The following is a 23033-nucleotide window of genomic DNA, read 5'->3' on the forward strand; positions in this document are numbered from 1 at the left end:
CATGAAAAAATGCTCACTATCTCTAGCAATAAAGGAAATGCAAATTAAAACCATGCTAAGATTCCACCTCACCCCTGTTAGAATAACCATCATCAGCAACACCACCACCAACAAGTGTTGGCGAGGATGCGGGGGGGGGGGGGGGGGGGGAAGGAACCCTCTTACACTGTTGGTGGGGATGTAAACTAGTACAACCACTCTGGAAAAAAATTTGGAGGCTACTTAAAAAGCTAGACATTGATCTACCATTTGATCCAGCAATACCACTCTTGGGGATATACCCAAAAGACTGTGACACAGGTTACTCCAGAGGCACCTGCACACGTTTATTGCGGCACTATTCACAATAGCCAAGTTATGGAAACAGCCAAGATGCCCCATCACTGACAAGTGGATTAAGAAAATGTGGTAAGGGAGGGGGTGGGGGCAGGGGGGAGAAATGACCCAAGCCTTGTATGCACATATGAATAATAAAATAAAAAAAAAAGAATTTGGAAGTCTTCTGATCACAGACAGCACAGTGCTGTTAACATCCCCGTTCACAATACAGACCAGGCACAGGGCCTGGCTGAGGTGTATATAGGGTAGGTTTTCTTTGCTTCCTCTTTCTATACAGTCAGTATAAGAACACAGCCTGTGGTTAAGCACCAGAAGGTCTCAGTGTTTTTTGACATGTTTTTCAATTTTGTTCACCTAAGGAGATTTTTAAAGTTATTTCTCTCCTTTGTTGCCCCTCATGAAAGTTTAATACCACAGATGTACTGTACTTATGCTTATGTACTGTGGTCCTTTTGAGGGGCATTAAACCTTGGTCAGATCTAAAATTTCTTCACACCTCCCCTCCTAAAGGACCAAGTTTTACCCTCTTTGGAACAATGGTGATCTCAATGAGAATGCATATTCTAGGATGGGGGGCTCAAGTGGTAGAGCATCTGCCTAGCAAGCAAAAGGTCCTGAGTTCAAACCCCACTACTGCCAAAAGGGAGAATTCACATTCTAAATGATCTAAATAGAATTGGTTTTGCTTAGATAATTAGATGAAATATTTTAAAAAGAAATTTATGAAATTGGAGCATATCTCTAGTAGTAAAATATCTGGTCCTGACATTTTTGAAACAATGATCTTTCTATTAAGCTTTAAGTTGCTTGTGTAAGTGAGTGTCTATTTCAGCTAATATAAGTCTAGCTCTAGATATATAATATGAAGTGAATATATTTTGCAGAGGACAGAGTTGCATTTAGTAACAATCAATACTTTCACTGCACCCTAGTGTGGTACATAATTTATTTCTCTTAACTCTATTCTACAAATGAAGAAAATAAGGCTCAAAGAAGTTAACTTGCTTTCCCAAGTTCACATCACTAGTAAGAAACAGAGTTATCTGACTCTGAGATGTTTGTTTTTTGCATTTCATGTTGCTGTGGGGTCAGTAACAGTTTTTTTGTGAAAATATGATGTAAGCACAAAGCAGGGCAAGGCTGTGGAATGAAACTCGCTGGGTAGTTTTCACAAATGATGCCTCCACCATCTGGTCCAATTTCCCCACACTACATAATTTCATTGGCTTGCCACAGTCTTGCCAACATTCTTTAAGCATTGTCATCTTTTTAGTAACTTCCATAAGAATGCCACACTTCAATCTTCAGGCCAGGGCATGTGAAGCAGTGAACCCAATCCTACCATCTTTCTTCTCCGATTCTCCGAGACCCCTTGTCAAGCCACTGCTGCTTGGAGACAGCCCTACAGCATGACTTCTTGTGATATACTTTGAAGTAGATAAAATATGCACTCATGGACATCTGTCTGTTATTTCCTGCACTCACAGCTTTGTTCTTCTTTATTGCCAGAGAATTCTATGGATGATGTCACTTTCCTCTGAAGAGAACAGGCCATCAGAGCTTTTCACTGACATAATTAATTATCTGTAGCTTGATTCTCAGCCAGGAAATTCTCAAGGCACGGCCCCCAAAAGAATTAACTCTACTGTGCTTGCTATTCTTTAAACCTTTAAAGAGACAGGGTACCCTATCTTTTTTTTTTTCTCGCAGACACTGATAATGGTATTTTTGTTCAGTGATATCAAGTAACAGAAAGTGAACTGGGGCAGTAGTCTATGATTTCACAAGGAAGACCTTCGGTTCAATGGGCAGCAAACTCTAGAGGTCATTACAGATCAAGTACACAAAGCAAAGCTTTTAGGGCTTAGTCTTAAATGCTACAGGAATGCATCACAATTACTGAATAGACTCTTTGGGAGATCTTGTGAATCTGCAACCAGAAGAATAAGATCTCAATCAAAGCTTAGCCATGTGAAATTATCCACAAGGTGAAAGGCTTACTTTATCTTCACAAGGGCCTAAACCATCAATATATTTAGATGTTATAGAGGTAAGAAGTTATCAGAATAGTGACTATGCATTTTAAGAGGTTTTGCATATGTTTTTACATAGATTGAAAACAAACTAGTCATTTCACTAGAAGACTTGTTACACTCTGCTCATCTGGGTTTTAAGATTACATAAACAAACTGTTTCTTGTCTCTCTAAAAGTGGGACTCCCAGGGAAGAATCAGCACTGCAGAGGACATGATCAAAACACTTGATTTCTGGCTCTGCTCCTCACAAGGTAGCATCCAGGACATCCCCAATCCTTCTCAGTCCTGGTGGAGGTAGCCAAAATCCTATCCAACTCAAAGGAAGTTAAATACTGTCCCCTGAAAAGAAATAATTACTTGTGGTCTTTTCTATTGCCTTGATCTGCATAAATGAGTTTGAATTGTGCTTTCTCTGGATTAATTTAGTGTGATAAGTTATCACTTTAGAGCTACAATTGAACTATTAAAAGACATTAAATTACCATGTAATAAATGTTTGTTGTTAACAAAATCAACAATATAGATGTGGTTAAAGAACAAATGAGAGGAGATAGCATTGTTAAAAATGTTTGTGAGACCCCCATCTCAACAGAAAACAGTTGGGTATGGTGGTGAGTGCCTGTCATCCCGGCGACAGGAGGAAGTGTAAAATTGTATCACAGTCCAGGCCAGCTGGAGAAAAAGGAGACCCTGTCTCCAAAACAACCAGAGCAAAAAGGATTGGAGGAGTGACTCATGTGGTAGAGTGCCTGTCTAGCAAGTGTGAATTCCTGAGTTCAAACTCAGTACTGCCAAAAAGAAAGAAAAGAAAAAGAAAGGTACGTGCCCTATTCTTCCAAATTCCACTCACCAGAGTTAATTCTGTGTTTTCAGAAATTGAAACATACAGAATTGTTTTTCTGTCTGGATACATAAATATAGTAGGAACACATACATTCTCTCCCCACCAGCCCTCTCTCCCTAATATGATTGAGCATTAAATATATGCTAGGCAATGTGCAAAGTGCTTTGCAAACATTATCTCACTTATATCTCACAATAATCTGATAAACACTATTATGATCATCATTTTTGTGAATGAGGGATCTGAGGCAGGTACAGAGAAGTTGAGCAGTTTTCCCAAAGTCACACAAATGGTAAGTGGTGGTGTCAGGATACAAATCTAGGCAATCTAACTTGAGAGCTGGAGATTTTAATAGTATACCTCATGAGTTCTCTGCACACATATATGAATATAGAACCTCTCCAATATCAACCACTTTCTCCTTCATTCAACAATCAAATGGAGGGTCAAAGAGTAAAATTCCATTGATACTAATACTCATTTCACTGTAACTGACACGAAGGTCTTGCTATTTCTTCAATACATTGTCTCCTCTGTTTTTACATATCCATCTCTCAGGTCAATATTTTTCACTTTTCTCCATTTATTTTCCTTCCTGAATCTATAACCCAAAGTTAGATCAAAGTCTACTCATACCCAAAAATTTTTTCAAGGGAAAGATCAGATACATTTTTCTGTTGGACTGGGATTCCATGGTTTGATCATTACTGTAATTTGTAGTAACTGAGACAAACCTTTACCAACATCTCTGATTTGTCATGCTCCCTTCTTTAGATAAAAGTTGAAGGACCTGTGTATTCTTTTTCTTTCCTTTACCACCTGCCCATAATAGATGGAGTAGTCAGTTATCTGTTTCCTTCCCCCTTCTCTCCCTCCTCTCCCTTTCCTTTCCTTCCTTTTTTCATTCCATTTACCAATTTATTCATTTTGCAGCTATGTGGAGGTTGTTGTGGGGGATTCCATAAGAGTAGAACATAATCTCATGCTTATGTAACTTTACAATCTAGTAGGATTGCAATTTGGGGAGACAGATAAACAAGGCATCTTTTAGAATGAAAGGCAGAAAGAAAGTTCTAGAGCATGAAATAGCATTGAAAAGCCATCACAAAAGATCAACCTTAATTCCAGTTTTCTGGCCAACCCAAGTGACTCCTTCGCAGATCATTTGATTCTTAAAATCATAGAAATTTAGAGTAAAAAAGAACTTTAATCTCTTAATTTATAGCTAGGAAAACAGAGGTTCATGATTTACCTGAGTAATATAATTGATTTCTTATTATAAACTAGAACTCAGGTAATCTTATTTTCAGATTAAAGAACTACTGTGCTAAAACACTAGCAAATACATTGCAATGATCTCTAATAGGAATTAATATGCTAATTAATTCATTAGCTATATAAAATAAGCAAATATGAGGAAGCGTTGTTTTGCTATGCACTCAAATGCTATTGAGCCCATTTGAAGGAATGAATGCAAGCATACACGTCAATGCCAGTTTTCGACTGTAAAATCCATAGCCTCAAAAAAATAGACATTTCACTAAAATTTGACTGTTTTTAAAAATATATTATCTGTCTATTAGCAATAGGACTGTGGTTAATGCACTCAAGTACTTGGTTCACAATGTACAATGTAAACATATTTATAATTGTCAGTAAATCCCCCCATACAACAAATATATTCTAATAAAAAATTAAGTAAATACATAAATAAAATAAAATGTGGCTACTAGAAAAAAACAATTGGTTCAACATTTTTAACTTGATTTTCAGTGAGCACACAAAGTATTTGTAGCATGCTTTCTTCCTATATGCAGTTTCTAAATCATCCAAGAGCTGGTTACTAAGTTTGCTAGTCTTCTTAAGGGAAGGTGTTGGAAAAACTTCATTTTGCTATAGTATTATGAACAACAACCAGCAATAACCAATCATCATTCAATATAGGGACATTTAAGCACATTAAGTTCACAGTCTCATTACTTGAAGCCACTTAAGATTTTTTTTTTCATAATAAGCTAGACTTAAGCTTTATCTGGCAGCATGCATTGACTCTAGTATTGAAAATATCTGCCATACATTTCCTGTGTGTCTGCTTTTTTTTTTTTTTTTTTCAAAATAAATGACCAAGAACTACTGGCCAAGATTTATATCAATAGCTGAAAATTTTCAGGGGAGAATTTTCTTGATTACGACAGTGGCTAAAATGGCTCAAACTTCCTCTTGTTTATTTCAAACTCCTGCTTCTTATTTGTAGTTACTAAGCTGCCAAACATTATTGTTTCAGACAGTTGATGTGCACTGATCTCCATTGAGTTTTTGTGGTTAGGGACCTTATCTGAGCTGTCATCATCATACTTTGTCATCCCATAAGTGAATGGTCAGATGAAAGCATGGTGAAGATGACTAAATAGAAGAGGCAAGTGGATGAGATCAGTCAACCCACATTGCCAGGTTTCTCGGCACTGAACTCATCATTTATGTTCAACAGCAGTCAGTCTTATTAAATAATATTATGGGAATATCCCCAGATTTCTTTCGAATTCTCTATGACTTTCAGGATGACAAAAACTGGTACGAATGCGCTCTTTCTGCTGCTACTCTTTACATGTGCTAATCCCAAGAGACAGTTTGACAAGACACCATGGAGCTGCAACCACATGGCACATCTGTTCCAGCTGGAGTCCTCGTAGCTGTCTCACACATGGTGTCATATTTATGAGGATCAATTCTGAGGGTCCCAAGATGACTTAACCATAGCAAAACCATTTGAGTGTCTCTTCCTGAGGTATCTGGTGCTACTTTTCCTCACTATACTTCCTACGGATTCACCAAAGCTGCAACTGAAGAAACAATCATGGGCTTCTGATACTGCACCTGTAAAGTGGAGGCACTTAGTACTTTTGGCACTACCAGTAAAACTGAAAAAACACATCTCCCTACCCACTCTCCAAACTCAAATCTGTATTTAGCTCTGTCATCACCTCTGTAATCCTGCATCTCACCTACCCCCATAAAACTTTTCCCTTTCTCTGTATACCAGTGGCCTTGGAGGTGGTATAAATTTCCTCCTTGCTACTCATCACTACTTCCAGACCATTCTCCTTCTTGCCTAAAATGGACTTTGAATCTCCTGCTATCAAATAATAGCAACTAATATCATTTCTCTTTGTGGCAATCACACTGTCCTTCCTTCTTTGAAGATTTTAGCTTCTGGATTGCTGTTTTTCTCTCTAACATTACTTTTGTCAAATTTCTGGATGAGTCTAACATTCCCTTAGATGATTATTCTGATACCCTGACCTCCAAGTTCCCTAAACTCCATGTTCTAATAATTCTGTTCTTCACTCACCCTTTACTTCTACAGTCATACTCTAGTCCTTGTTATTGTTATAAAAATTATAACCACTTATAATTTCAACTTTTCACCACCATCTCTTCTATTTACAGTTCACTCCCTCCAGAACCTTAAATCCAAGAACCTTTGATGATAGCAGACTCTACAATCCATTGATTTTATCACCATTTTGTTGGCCTTCCCTTCTTTTCCCCAATATGCTCATTTTCCATTTCATCTAGCTTTAATTTCATTTGCACCCACCTTCATTTTCATGCCCCTCCTCTAACTTGATTGTGCTCTGCTGGTCAAATGACAGCATTGATTAAATCTAAATTCTCATCTCTAATTCTTAAAGCTATAGCTGGAGAAAAACATATCTTGTCAATTAATCATATTTTACATTCATCATCACTAACTTAACTGGCCTGTTAAGAAATCATATTTCTCTATTCCAGTCTCATATACTGCTGTTCCATAATTTCTCAAATCTTTTACACATTTGCTACCTATTTTACCTGGAAACTTAAAACAAATAGGAATGAAGTTCCATAATCTCTTGCCACCTCAATACATTATAAATGCTATCTCCTTAATCCATAAAAGTAACCTCCTTTCCCATTGCTGGAAATGAACTGTTTGTGCTTCTAGTTAATGCCAACTTCTCACCCTGTTTACTAAATCCCATCCTCTTTTGATATGTAAGACATTGCTTCAGCAATTCACCAGTCATCAATGTTTCCTTCCATAAGAGCTCGTCAGAATTCGTGTTAGTCAGCTTTCCACTGCTGTGACAAAATACTTGAGAAAATCAACGTAAAAGAGGAAAGACTTATTTTGGCTCAGGGCTTCAGAGGTTTCCATCAATGGTCATTTGGCCCAGTTGCTTTTAGGCTTGTGATGAGGTAGAGCATCATGGCAGAAGCACTTGACGGAGGAAAAGTTACTCTCATGGCAGCCAGGAAGCACAGAGAAAACAGCAGACAAGAGAGGAAGGAGCCTTCAGAGGCATGTCACCAATGATCCACCTCTTCCAACCAGGCCTCACTTCCTAAAGTCTCTGCCATCTGTCAATACCCTCTCAGGCTGGTGACCATATTTTTAACACATGAGTCTTTGGAGTATATTCCAGATCCAAGCTATAACAGTATGCAAACCTGCTGTTACTTCTCCTATCAAAATAAGACCCTCTTGTGACTCTAGTTCCCCCCAGACCCTACTTCTTTACTCTCCTTCCCTCTCTAATAAACTCATTGAAAGAGTAGCCAATACTTGCTGTCTTTAGGATTTTCTCCTTCCAGATGAGGAGGATTTGTTTGAGCCCTCTCCAGTCAGGGTTCTCTCTGATCATCCACTAAAACCCTCTTACCAAGGCAAATGCATTGCTAAATCCAATGCAGTTCTCATTCCTCACTTTTTTTTGATCCATCGGCAGCATCTGACATTTTTTATCTTTCTCTTCATGCTGAAAAATTCACCTTAATTCCAAGATACTATGCTTTGCTGATATTCTTGACACCTCTCAAACAGTTCATTCCCATTCTCCTTTGTGGATTCTGCCTCACCTTCCCCATCTCTTCTGCTAGAATTCCTCAGAGCCCCATTCTTGAACCTCTTCTCCAGTATTCTCTTCTTATTCTTTCAGCCTTCTTACATTTATGTAACCAAATCTTTTTTACTAACTTCTTTCTGTTTGAAATATTTAGTATGCTTTCTATTTTCTTGACAAAACCCTGACTGGTACAATAGCCATCTTTGAAAAAGTAAAGTAGTACACTTTAGACTAAGATGATGAATTCCAGATAGGTTAAATACTTAAACGGGAAAATGAGGGATGGGAGTATTAAAAGAAATGTTGAAAGAATATTTTCATAATCCAAGAGTGCAAAGGGCTTTCTTTCTAATTTTGATTCATACCAAAAGCCATAAAAGATTGATGTCCAACTAATAACTGTAATTATAAATTCTGCCTAGCAAAAAGTTCTAAACACAAAGCCAAAATAAAAATTACATTGAAAAATGTTTGATTTATAGCTCATACCACAAAGAACTAACTACTATATAAAGGACACTTAAGAATAAGAAAGACTAACAATCCCCAACAGAACAAAAAACAAAGAATAAAAACAGTCTACTTAAAGAAAAAGAAATGCAGAATCTCTAAAAACATTCAAAAAGATGCTCAATTTCACTCATAAGGGAAGTATAAATTAAAACTACTAGGAGACATGCATTTTACCTAATAGACTGGTGAAGGAATTATGGCACTGAACTGGCAAAACAGTTGATAATGCAAAATGTCAGCAAAAGCATGAGAAAACAGACCTATTAAGGGCCTCTTAGCAAAAGCTATTGTAAATTTACATACCTTTGACTCATCAATTATAATTCTAGGTATTTGACGAAGAGAACTTCTCTTGCATATAGGTTAAGGTATATGCATGGTATATTCACACAGTATTGGTTATGACAGCAAAAATATGAAGGCATTAACTGTCTCTCCAAAGGATCACTGCACTATCCACCTATTATATACTACATACTCCACTGTTTGAAAGAATGTGAAATTCCTGTATTTATGAATAGGGAGAGATTTCTACATCATACGTGATGTCTGAAAAAGGCCAATTCCAGAGCAGTGTATATACTATGCTCCCATTTGTGTAGAAAACAAAGAATATATCTCTAAATATGCATACATTGTACCCTTTTATAACTTTTCAACCATATGTATGAGTTAACCATTCAAATTTTTAAATAAAACACTTTTGACATGTATCAACTTTACCCTTAAAATTTTATTTTTATGTTTTGCCTGATGCTGAGACTCAGGTTTACTACTAAATCAGAACATGGTTCCATCCACATACTTGTCTTGTTTATAATTACATCATGATTCCTGAGTGTGTTATTTAATCACCTTGGAAAAAAAAAAGGAATGGCAATTTATCATCAAAAAGGTAAAAATTCTCTGAACACCTGGACAGAACAGAAGTCCTCTCCCACGAGTCCCTGAAAAAACACACAAGCAAGTTACAACAAATAACAGAATAAGCTTTTAAGCACCAGCCAGACTGTAGGTGTTTATACGGAGAATTGCTTTTCCTGCCTAATGACCTTCTCTCTTTGTAGGAACAATATTAAAAATAAAGTAGAACAAAAAAATCACTGAAGAGGATCAATTCACTGCTCTCATCAGCCAACCTTGAACATGTGTAATGTTGGTGCCTTTTTCCCCAAATCATTTACATAATGCATAATGACAGAGAATAATCTCCAATAAGAAAATGCTCCCAACAGTAAGATAGGAAATATTCCAGAAACTGCAGACAGCTTGATAGGATGGGATCTAATACGATGGATTAAGGGATACAGTGAAAGATGAGACCCGAGTGGTGAGCAGAGGCCAGACCGTCGGAGCATCTCAGGCTTTAGGAAGCTTCTGAGTGTTTTAAGCTGAAGGAAGATTTGATCAATTTGCATTTTTAGAGACTATCCACTGTGATGTGAAGAGTTAGCTGATGGGTGACAACACTTCAGGAAGGACACACCCAGTACAAGCTGTTACAATAAACCACGTGAAAGGGAGTGAGGATGCCTGAGGTGTCACTGGCAGTGGAGATCGGTTTCCTGCAGCTATTTGGGGTCAGGGCCACAGTGGCTTATTCTTCCCCTACATTCTCTGCATTGCTTCACCAGCATTCCAAAACTACCTGGGAACTGTTCCCTTGTCAGGTGAAATGAACGTCACAAAATCAATAAGCATACCCAGCGTGTTGATCCCCTCTCTGCTGTGTGATATCTATGAAGAGGAGGTGACCCCCCTCAAGAGGGGATGAGCTCTTACAAACCACCTTTGCCTTGTTGTACAAGTGATAAAGGGTAAGCCTGTGTCCCTCCCCACCTCAGCAATTACGATGAAAGAGAATAATCTCCAGTGAGAGAATCTTTATCTGCAGACAAAGGAAATTTGAAATTCAGTTCTTCAGTGACCCCACAAATGTCTCCCAGTGGAGATGTGTAAGTTTCTCTTGAAGAGAAACCTTTACCTGGGTGTTTTGTAGTCAACATACTTAGTACTTCAGGCTGTCATGTTACATCACAGCCATTTTTAAACAAGTCATGTCAGATATAGCAAAGATAACAAATACTCAGGGCTCAAACTGTACCCAACATGGATCTTATCTATACTCACATGCTTGTCCTCTGTAAATTCACTGCCAAAAATGTACACTCCTCAAAGGAAAAAATGCAAATTTTGATTATTTTTAAATGGTCCACATGACACATTTTTTCAACCTAAAAGTTTGCTAATTGAATATATGTGTGTGTACTCTGATGAGAGCAGCTAATTCCCATAGAAGTTCCATAGAATCATGTGCTTTCCTATTACTATTTGTAAAAAGCAGGGGGAGAGAAGAGAGCATGCCTAACTATGCACATTACTTCATGTTTTCTTTAGGCCCTTGATCAGGAAACATTTAACATCCCAGCAAGTATTCTAGAGATTAATGACTGCTGTTTGGAAAAGTTGACAGAAGTCCTTTTCTGCCAATGCAAGCACACATTGTTGATGCACAGGACTAGATCCATAGATAGAATTACATGTCAGCTGAAAAGACTGAAGTGATGAGACCCTTCTTTGATCAGTTTATGCCCTTCCTTTAGATTATGCAGCAATCTCCTGGTGAAATGACTTCAACAGCTATTGTCAGTCCCCTGTGAAGGGGACTTGTGATAGTTAAATTCAATAATGAAATTAAATAATAAAGATCCTGCCATATATTAGGCAGCAAAGGAAGGACAACTGGGCAATATAAATATTATTATTTTTCCTTTACCATTTCATATATCATTTATTTGTTCTTGAACTATGTATTATGGGAATGTTTTAAACACACACCAAATATTCTAAACAGAGTAGTATAATGAACTACCCATCTACATCCCACCTTATATATTTTGGGAGGAGGAAGGAATGGAGCATTTTAAAGGAAATCCCACATGTTCTATTATTCCCAGTCAGCAATCAGGAGATTTTGATGACAGTGTTCTCAGGTCAGGATCCCATCTGGTTTCTGGTTGAAAGACTACTCTGCCCCATAATAATGGCCTAATATATCAAGGAGAAAGTACATGAAGTAATGGAGGGGGTAGGTAATGTGACAGTGTTCACCATGACCTGATATTTCCCTGTAATGTCCTCTTGATCCCTATGCTGAAAGTTCTGCCAAAGTCAAGTCTCTGCATTTAACATAGTAATGCTTTTAGAAAAAATCAAAATAGCAATCCACTTTTCAAAAACTGTATATTAATCCATTGGAACTGCACAGCAATTTTCAAAAAGCACCTATCAAGTGCTACAAGGACAGAATCTATCCCTAATCAGCTTGCAATCCACAATAGTTTTTTTTAAAAACACACTGAAAACTGCTAAACAACACAGATTGGGGGGGAAAGGGTGAGGAAGCATGGTGGAGGAGGTTTAGATTGGTTTAAGCACAGTACATTTACAGGTACAACACCAAGGCAAAAATCCCACTGAACAACAAACAGACACCTAAACAATGAAGGACAAGAATATAAAACAGTTTACACTAAGGGGAAGGGACTAGTGGGAGAGAGATTAAATGAAGAAAGCTAGAAAGGTGAATATGGTTGATGTACCTTCTATACAAGCATGAATACGGGACATTCAAACCTGTTGAAATCACCGTAAGAAGGGGACTAAGGTAGAAAGGAGAATAATGGAGAGAATGAATCAATTTGATATAAAATTATATACACTTATATATATAGAAATGTCTCAATGAAACTGTCTGTATAACTATCATAAACAAACAAAAATACCTTTCTTAAAAAATGAAGGACACAAAGGTAAAACAGGTCCTGCCCAGGGGTGGGTACTAGTTTGAAAGTTTAAGGAAAGGATAAAGAAGTGTGAATATGGTGTAAGCATTATGTATAAACGTATGAAAATAGACCAATGAGAACTGCTGAAACTGTTCTAAGAAGGCAGAGAGGGGGAATAAGGAGAAAGGAATGGGTGAAGCTAACTAAAATATATTGTAAGCACTTTTGTAAATATCACAATATACCCCCAGTATAACTGTAACATACTAATAAATAAGTAAATTAAAAAAATAAAAATAAAATGCCCTAGGTTGACAGCAGAAAAAAAGAATATAAGAAAGTAGAAGAGTAGAAGTCTTGTTCGTGACCATACCATTTTGGATGCACTGTCTCTCATCTGATCTCGGAAGTTGAATAGGACTGGGTCTGGGTAGTACTTGGGTGGGAAGAGTAAAAGTCTTGTAAAAATAGCCAGAGTATAGAAAAAATAGAGATGAATTTACCAAAGTGAAGATACAGGGACCTGAAGAGGAAGGAGGGAGAAATGAGGAGTAAACATGTAGTCAGGAGAATTCTCAAGAAAAAGGATTTAAATATTCTATGTCCAGATTCCCTGAGGGACAGAGACCTTGCTAACAGTAATTCAATGTCTAGAGAACCACAGGAGCAGGCTGGTGGAGTGGCTAAGCAGTAAGCGTACCCACATAGCAAGCATGAGGCCCAAAGTTCAAACCTTAGTGCTGCCAAAAAAAAAAAAAAAGCCTGAGAGAGAGAGCAAAAGTAGGACTGGGAATGATGACAGAATTCTGTATTTAAGATCTATAAGCCTTGCAATGTCCTATTTAAAAGCAAAACAGAAAGCTTGCCTTGCCCCTACTCTTGCCTCAGACACAACTCTGCCATGTTTCTCTGTCTACAAACTTCTAGAGAAGGAAGTTTGTAGCACATCCAGCACCAGCAGGATGCTATGCACCTCACCATTCCTTCGATACCACAACTAGAGACCAGCTCCAAACGTGGCCTGTTGTTTTAATCCTCAGTTCTGCAGCAGCACCAAGAACTATGAATGCCTTTTCCTGAATTTTCCTCTTCCTTCCATCCATGACACGTCGTGTCTGATTTCCTTCCTTTATCTTTAACCATATATTCTTTTCCTCTTTGTCCAGTTCTTTCCTGTCTCTCCACCCTTAACCATTGATATTCTTGTGGATCTCTCAGGGTTAGATTCCTTGGCTTCAATCATTGTCTTTTCAGATATGTGCTATGTCCCCCCCCACAACCCCATATTCTCACTGTTCAACACAGTAGCCACTAGACACATGTAGCTATTTAGGTTTAAATTAGTTGGCATTAAACAAAATTCAAAATTCAGTTCCTCAGCCTAATTAGCCACATTCCAGGTGTTCACAAGCCACATTGACTAGTGACTACCATAGAGATGAGGGCAAATATGGAACATTTCTTTCTTCATACAAAGCTCCATTGAACAGCACAGGTCCAGGTCTGACCTCTCCCCTGAACTCCAGATATGGCCATATAGATTCAATGTGACATCTCTCCTTCCTAGCAGTCATTCTGGAACACAAATTCATTAAGCCCCAAATGGTACTTCACTTAATATGCACTTCCTATAATACCTATCTGTACAAACTAATTTTACTTGAAAATTTTACTTTGCTCATGTAACAAAAACACACAAAGATTGGGAAATATTTGCACAGATAAGTTGAAACACTTAGAGTCTTGTTTACTAATGTAATTCAGATCATTTTCACTGAGCAAAATGCAGGCTATAACCATTAAAAGAGACTCTTCATCTTTCACATATTACCTCTATGTGGTATTTTCTCATGTCCAGAGTCCCATAAAATAATCACAATATGTATTTTATGGGAAAATCTCTTTATTAATATATATATTTTTTATGTCTCTCAAGAAAACCAAAGTTCTCTCCCATACTGCCAGTGAGTTTATTATTCTCACAACCAAGAAGCTAACTTTCTGGTTCTATTCAAACACTAAAAATATTCTGCCTTAAACAGTGAAAATCAGACACCAAAGCTCTTTGTCAAAATACAGACAATGCTGCTGGACACATAAGCTTCTAAAGCTTTGTGTTCAGCAAAGAATCAGAGCTGGTCCTGATATGAATCAGAAAACAACCTGTCTCTTTGCTGTCTCCTAAACTTAGCAGAGACATACCATTCCCAGCACACTGACCATTTTAGTGGTGTGAGGTTTCACTGGGCAACCTCACTCAGGGTGACCTCAGCCTGAGATTCTAAAGATGGAGCATATTAAGTGCAGGTGAGTCATCAATTTAAAAACCATAGAGGGTAACTAAAAGCCGATTCTGCAGAAGCACAGGGATTCTACAAGAGGCCTTACCATGTAATAAGTGGAACTCATTTTGGAAAAGAAAAGCTATATCTGAAGAAAAAAATGATAACTGGCACCCCGCTAGGATAAGCCTATTGTGCTTGGTTGTCCTAGGTAATTCCAGCTGAACGATTATCACTATCCTTGATGGAGTATGACATCTCTTGCTAAAGATAACAACAAAATAAAATCATTGTATTATACCAGGAATATTTTTGTAAGCATTTGTGACAATTATAGACTCATTAATATTATTAATTCAATAATAACATAATATATAGTATGATACTTATACTTTATAGGTGTTTTGCAGACATTAAAATTTTTTAATGCTTCAGAAGGTGTGTAAATATCAGGACATACTGAAATTAATCACCAGCTACCAATAGACTGATAACGATATGCCTTGTCCTTTTCTAGCTACAATCCTTCTCTTAAGAATTTGTCTTGGGTAATTAGATATAAGTATATAAGACACTTATGGAATGTGCATGTGTGAAATACTATCGTTTACACATAGTAAAATAATGTAAGATTTCAGAGCGGAAGAAAGACACGTGTTGTAGAGAAAGTAATTTAAAAAGATTTTACAGAGGTCATAAGCCTTTGGTAGTCCCTAAAGAAATATTGACTCGTATCAGTGAAAAGTATGGGATAAGACAAGCACAAACACATGTCCGAGGTTTTCTTAGAGAGTCCTAGTTTTTGTCTTGCAAGTATTACCAGGGAAAGAAATATAAAGAAATATGATGAAAAAACTATTGAACATTTGAGTGATAGTGTTTGCGTTTGTATGTGTGACCATGTGGGTGAGGGTTGGAGAAGAACATAGAGACTGCCTGCCTAACTTGCTAGGAATGGTCATTTAAGGGAACACCAAAGATGAGTTTTCATAATGAAAGGGGAGCCAGTTAATAAGTGGCTTTTTCAAACTAGTCTGAGCAATTTAGATTTCCATTTAGTAAGGCTTAAGGACCTCTTGTAAATTCCGAAGCAACAAGATGACATGATCAATACTTTAGCCAAAGAGGTCTGGCAGCAGATATCTTCTGACCTCTGATCCCTAGCTTTCATATTTGTCAAAAGATACACACGTGCTCTCCATTCCAAATCCTGCCATCATCTGAGGAGGTGGTTTCAACATTTAATGAGAGGTTTAGTCAACATACTAACTTCACTGTTCCTTGACCTCATTAATTCCAACTACCTTCACTGCTACTCCCAAGACCACACCCACGATGTTGCAATAGTTAAATCTGTGCCACATAGAAGCCTTATGTGCCACCAGTCCAATTCCCAGTCTTTCCAGCCCTCTCTTGCTCTTCGTCCCGTTGACATGCTCACTCCTCTCAGTATTCCCTCCTTGCTGGAAACCCTCTCACCCACATGCTCTACTTTTTTCTACCTCTGTCCTTTTACTGCAGCCGCTTGAACTGCAACCCTAGATCCAGTGCCATAAAATGTGTGTCCTCAATTATGCCCAGGCTTCTAAACAAACTGGTACCACTGCAAATGCACAGTCCCGCTCCCTGCAGAATCCTAGACTCTACTCTTTAGTGCTCAAATTTATCCAGAAAAATTTTTCTCTGACATTCCCCTCAGCAATGATTCGGCATGTAGCAACCATCCTCAGGATCACTGGTTGGCCGTATCACCTCACTTTGAGCGGGATTTAACTTTGCTCTGAAGAGAAAGTTGAAGCTTTAGGGAAACTCCCTCAACTGCCCACCCCTCAGCTACAAATGTAAGCTCATATCCCCATCTGTGATTCCTCCTCTCTTTTCATAGAAGATGAAGGTTTTCCTCCTTTTCAAGGTCAAAATCAAGGTCAGCCCCCAAATGCTACCTTCATTTCTCTTTTTTCTTCAAGATTCTGTCATCAAAAATCCTTTCTCTGTCCTGTATCTTAACAGTATTCCTTTCTGGTCCTGTAACTACTTAATCCATATATGCAGCAGAGTTTCTTTCATCACTAAAAACCCTCCCTTCACTCAAATTTGTCCAAATAGTATCTATGTTAACTAAGTTTAGTCATCACAACAACCTCTGAAGGTAGCAAATAACCTCATCATACATATGGGAAATAAACAGAGGTCCAAAGTCAATACTAACAAAGTCAACACCAAACCTGTTGAATCCTACCATATTTCTCCATAGGACTTGGAACTCAAATCACTCTGTTTTAGCCTTTGAAATAAGCTCCAAAGTAGAGGAAAGCAACATGGTGATTTCAAATCAAGAGTTCAGTGAAGATATACTAAGGGCCTACTTTGTGTGAGACAAATGATGTACTGGTCAGCTAAAGAAGATGGAAATGAGGCTTATCTGACTGTGTAAAAAAAAAAGAGAGAGAGAAAAGGAAGAAAAAAACAAGTCTAATCAATTCTTATCAAAATTTTATTTCTAAATTCCTAGATTTTCAACAGAACATGTTCCTCTATTTCTCTTTTCTTCTCATTCCACTGCAAATAGGCTTAAACTTGCTAGCATCACTCTGGAACACATTCCAGTGGTTATAAATCACAAGCTTAGAGAGGCAACCTTCAGTCCTTCTTCCAACTGGAGCTTTCCGCAAATTTGACTGAATTTAACAAATTTGAACTCTTTTTAACATTCTTCACTTCTCTGAGTTCTGCACTATTTTACTCCCCTAGAATTTGTAGCCAAAGGCTCCACGACTGAGCTATTATCCCCGAACGCACTGCCCCCTCTCCCGCCCCGGGATTTGAATGTCTTCTGACTTCTTTTTTTTTTTTTTTTTTTTTTTTCATTTTTCTTTTATTATTCATATGTGCATACAAGGCTTGGTTTATTACTTCTGACTTCTTAAGTTGAATCTCTTATTGAGAGAGATTCAATAACCACATGAGGCTGTGGTTTTATCTCCATAAATACGTCTGCACTGAAGCTGGACTACTTATAAACAGCCTGTACTTTCCAACCATTCTGTTTGATTCTGCTCATGTGAGTCCTTGTACTCATCTTTCCCTGTCTTCAAACTTACCCATTCTCAAGGTCCAACTTTTTAGTGAGATTTTCATAATCTCTCCCTCATTTACACTCTCATAATTTGTATTGAAATTTCCCTACAGAATACTTACTCCTGAGTTGGTCATGGTAGCTCCACCTGTAATCCCAGCTACTCAAGGACAGCCAGGCAAGAAGTTAGCAAGACTCTCCCCATTTCAACAAACAAGCCAGATATGGTGGTATATATATATGTAATCCCAGTGTAGCAGGAGGTGGAGGTAAGATTACAGTCTGAGACCAGCTCAGGCAAAAGTGAGACCCTACCTGAAAAATAAACTAAAAGCAAAAAGGGCTGAGGATGTGACTCAAGTGGTACAGCCCCTGTCTTTCAAGCAGAAGGCTGAGTTCACCACCACCACCATAAAAAAAAAAAAAGAATACTCATTCCATTATATTCTTTCTATCCTACCAGGTCATGAGCAACTCTTTATAGTTACCATGATATCTAGTGCCCCACTCTTGGGGTTGAAATAAAACACTTGTCACATAGTAGGAGCCCAGAAAATTTTAGCTATAAGTACTGTTATTGTTCATCTTTATATTCCTCAAACCTCTCACATAATGATAATGTTTCTTAAATATTGTACGAAGCACCAATTTTGAATTAATAATTAACTAAAGCTCTAAGAATTGGTGACAAAGAAGTGCCGACAGAAAGCTTACCTATAGTACCTGGTGGGAGGTAGAAGCTAGTGAGCAATATTAAAGACAATGGCTAGGAGCCCCAAAGGACAGAACAGAGAAGGCGTCTTACATCCTCAGGCATATGACGTATTCCAAAACTGTCTTTGAAATACATCACCTTCTGATGGTCACCCAGGGTGAGGATGGATTTGTCAGTGTGTCAATGACTCTGGCTTAGCCTGTAGAACTCAAACCAAAGGGAGCAGCATGAATTACCTAGACACATTACTTAGTGTTGTCTGTCTCCTTACGTGCATGAAGAAAAGAACTAACTATAACAATGAAAGGAGAAATGATGAGACCCAGTTTAAGGGTTTCTATTTCCTAAAATGTATTATTAGATCAAGGGAATTTACTATATGAAGTGGCTTTCTGCATCAAGAAAAAGAATTAATTTGACTCTTGTTCTTGAATCATTTTATGAGAATATACTTTTGCCAGGTCTTTTGTATTAAGGTTTTTTGATGTGAATACTATTTCTTTTGAAGTTTTGATGTTTTTAGTACAGCCAAGTTGACTGACTTTTTAATAGTGCTATTTTTGGACAAATAGGAGGAGAAATTAACATGGTGCCCAAGTGATGGTCTTGGTGTACAATTTCATTACTTTCAGTTTAGTCTGGGAAATCTGTAACCAGTTTTTACCCAGAGAGTAAATGTTCCAATTTATTAGCAAGGACTTGTTATTGGAAGCAGTCAATGAGAGAAGTGCAATGATGGAAACTTCCCAGTTTCTTCATGCAAGCAATGCTGGCCAGTCATTGGGCTGAGAAACAAGCTTGCATTTGCTGAGGTGTGGCATGAAAAGTCTGAAAGACGTTCCTCTCCAAGACAAGGTTCATGACATTACCAGTTCTCATCAAGACTCTGTAAAATGCAAACATTTCTGGTAGGGGCAACTCCATTTCTAATATATGTTCATTAGAGGAGCACTTTAAGAATTCACTAGATACCTAAATTGGCAAACAAAACCGCAAACTTGCAAATTGTACAAAGAACTGAGGCCAACAACAAGTCATGCCGTTTATAGTGCTGATTCACCAAATTCCCATAGATAATTTAATGTATTACAAAGGTAGCAGGACACTGGTGTCTCATAGTAAAACAGAATTGTCTACAGTATTTAAAGTGATGGCTATGCAATAAAGGAAATGCAAATTAAAACCACGCTAAGATTCCACCTCACCCCTGTTAGAATAGCCATCATCAGCAACACCACCAACAACAGGTGTTGGCGAGGATGCGGGGAAAAAGGAACCCTCTTACACTGTTGGTGGGAATGTAGACTAGTACAACCACTCTGGAAAAAAATTTGGAGGCTACTTAAAAAGCTGGACATCGATCTACCATTTGATCCAGCAATACCACTCTTGGGGATATACCCAAAAGACTGTCACACAGGTTACTCCAGAGGCACCTGCACACCCATGTTTATTGCGGCACTATTCACAATAGCCAAGTTATGGAAACAGCCAAGATGCCCCAGCACTGACAAATGGATTAAGAAAATGTGGTATCTATACACAATGGAATTTTATGCAGCCATGAAGAAGAACGAAATGTTATCATTCACTGGTAAATGGATGGAATTGGAGAACATCATTCTGAGTGAGGTTAGCCTGGCCCAAAAGACCAAAAATCGTATGTTCTCCCTCATATGCGGACATTAGATCAAGGGCAAACACAACAAGGGGATTGGACTATGAGCACATGATAAAAGCGAGAGCACACAAGGAAGGGGTGAGGATAGGTAAGACACCTAAAAAACTAGCTAGCATTTGTTGCCCTTAACGCAGAGAAACTAAAGCAGATACCTTAAAAGCAACTGAGGCCAATAGGAAAAGGGGACCAGGAACTAGAGAAAAGGTTAGATCAAAAAGAATTAACCTAGAAGGTAACACCCACGCACAGGAAATCAATGTGAGTCAATGCCCTGTATAGCTATCCTTATCTCAACCAGCAAAACCCCTTGTTCCTTCCTATTATTGCTTATACTCTCTCTTCAACAAAATTAGAAATAAGGGCAAAATAGTTTCTGCTGGGTATTGGGGGGGGAGAGGGTGGGGGCGGAGTGGGTGGTAGGGGAGGAGGTGGGGGCAGGGAGGAGAAATGACCCAAGCCTTGTATGCACATATGAATAATAAAAGAAAAAGGAAAAAAAAATAAAGTGATGGCTATGAATTTGGAGAGAATGAGAAAGATCAAAAAGAAGTCTGAATAATGAAACCCATTAAAATTGTTCAAAGTGGGGGGAGGGGATAAAAAAGAGTATTTTATATGCATGTGTGGAAAATATCACAATTAAACCTCTTTGTGCAATTAATATACACTAACAAAAAAGAGGGAGAGGAGTCTGAGAAGAAAATTGGCATGAAAAGCCTCTTCGTTTTCCTCTAGTCACTTCCACGGCAGACCTCCTACAGGCAGACTTGATCTTGGTCTTGTCACCACAATGCTATATATCCCATGTAAGAATCACCCCACTTGCACTGACCTATTGATGTGGTTCCCCCAAGACTGCCCTGTTACATGACTGCAGAAAACACCATCCACAGAGTAGTAAATACAAAGCTCCCAGAGCTGTCTAGTGTCTGGCACCTGTGGAAATGTGACCTACCCACATTCTCCCCCTTTTCTTGCTATCTCGATCACACCAAACTGCAGTTCTGACACCATTTTATCTTCCTGATGCAAAGGAAACCTTCAATTTCTCTTACCTAAAAGTCTCATGTTTTCACAAAAAGACTGGCTTGTGAGTTTGCAGTGTAAGTCTACAGGAAGGAAATTCTGGAGGCCAAGAAATATAAAGGTCCTGAAGTCCAGCCATCCTTGAACATCTCCAGGTATGGAGTGATACAACTGGAAGATATTACACTGAGACACAAGGATGTGGGTCTATAGTAACTATAACTAGATTGCTGTGTCACTTTGGGCCAGTCACATAGCCTGTTTGTGACATAAAGGCGATGTAATGAAGAAGTCACCTCAAAAGTGCTTAACAGTCCTAATATTTTATAAAATGTTGAAACATTCCCCAAAGTAAGGACACTCAAGTCACACCCAGCTAGCCCACAGAGAACAACTGGAGATGCTAAATGTACCTGACACTTTCAGCTGGATAGCATATACCTCATAAAGCACATTTCTGCCTCTCCTCCTAGAACCAGAACTTCAGACAGATACTTTTTTCTTATCTCCTGTCTGGAACCTCTAGCACATAGCAGCCACATTTGCACTAGTCCACTCGCATTTGCTAATGTGAACAGCCTCTCATTCTTAGCTACCACCCTCACCAGTGTGACAATGCAAATAGAGGACAAGTGTCTACTTGTCTGCATACCTGCAGTTCCAAACACAAACTCTCTCATTTAAGCAAATCTAGTATTTCAAAATCTGTATTTACAAATGCATGTGTGCGTGCATGCATGTCAGATTATTTGGTTTGCAAACGCAGAATTTCTTAAAATACCAGGTCTTTCATTGCCCTTTCCCTTCACCTACTTCCCCGAAAATGATACTGCACACTTTCTACTTATTTATAACTGTTCAGGGATACATGGGAAGGGGGAATCATGAAGATTAACATAAAGATTAACAAAAAGCAAAATACATTTCTTTGGAAACTTCTGGGTACTTTCTTTAATTTCTCCAGGGCATGAGCTTACCAAGGATCTGGAAACTTATCTAGCACCACTATGTACCTAAAAGCCAAGTGAATTTTAAATACCCTATGGAGACTACCACGACATACAGCCTTCTACATAAGTAATAAACACAAGAGCCATAGGTTTCACTAGAGCCAACATGGCTGAAAAGAAGTGAGCAGATATGGAGTGTTGCTTTGAGAGGCTTCTAAGGCAGTAGTTGTACTTTTCATTTGTACATAGGTAGATAGCTGTTGACTGGAGGCAGTTTAAAACACTGGAGGAATTCTGCCTATTTAAAAAATTAATGTTGATATGCAAAACACTAACCACATCTCTAGGAATGACAGAGCTATTTTTTAAATAATGACGGCACTGTGGGAAATTTCATCTTTTGCTGTGAAATGCAAATGTGATTTTCCTCGATCTATAAATGGTAAATACAATCATGTTTGTTTGCTTTTTCAAGCTTGAGTTTTGTGTGTTTTATACTTCTCTTTACCCCAGGAGCTTCCTTATCTGTATGTACACACAAATGAGAACAGACATAGAGTGACTACCCTAGTTTAGAGTAGGTTACAAATTATCTCTCTGAGAAGAATAGCACCAGGAAGCCAAAAAAAACTTCATTTCTTGTGATTGTTAATATTACCTTAGAGGCTCATGCAAGTTAAAACCTACCAAAACCAAAAAACAGCTTTCCACTCTTAACTCATCCTATTCTTTTATATCTATATAAAAAGTCATTGTTCTCTTACTGCCTGAAATACCATTGTCTAAAGCTCAGAAACCAGAAGAATCTGAACTGCCTCCTGGATCCCTAAAAACATACTTACTCATGGCAACTAGGTGAGGGTGGATAGTGGAAAGACCACTGGATCAAGGATCCAG

The 23033-nt window shown here is 38.2% G+C and overlaps 1 protein-coding gene and 1 non-coding gene across 7 annotated transcripts in view; both read right to left on the minus strand.

Annotated features, from left to right (window-relative positions):
• Window positions 1-23033, minus strand: part of LOC109688742 (filamin-A-interacting protein 1) — a 250520-nt gene that overhangs the window by 78496 nt on the left and 148991 nt on the right. The gene's annotated exons all lie outside the window — the stretch shown is intronic.
• On the minus strand, window positions 530-657 carry LOC141416651 (small nucleolar RNA SNORA51). Its single transcript, XR_012441278.1, has one exon. It is a non-coding gene; the product is annotated as a small nucleolar RNA SNORA51 (small nucleolar RNA).

The sequence above is a fragment of the Castor canadensis genome, chromosome 1 (assembly GCF_047511655.1).
Source record: "Castor canadensis chromosome 1, mCasCan1.hap1v2, whole genome shotgun sequence".
Lineage (NCBI taxonomy): Eukaryota > Metazoa > Chordata > Mammalia > Rodentia > Castoridae > Castor > Castor canadensis.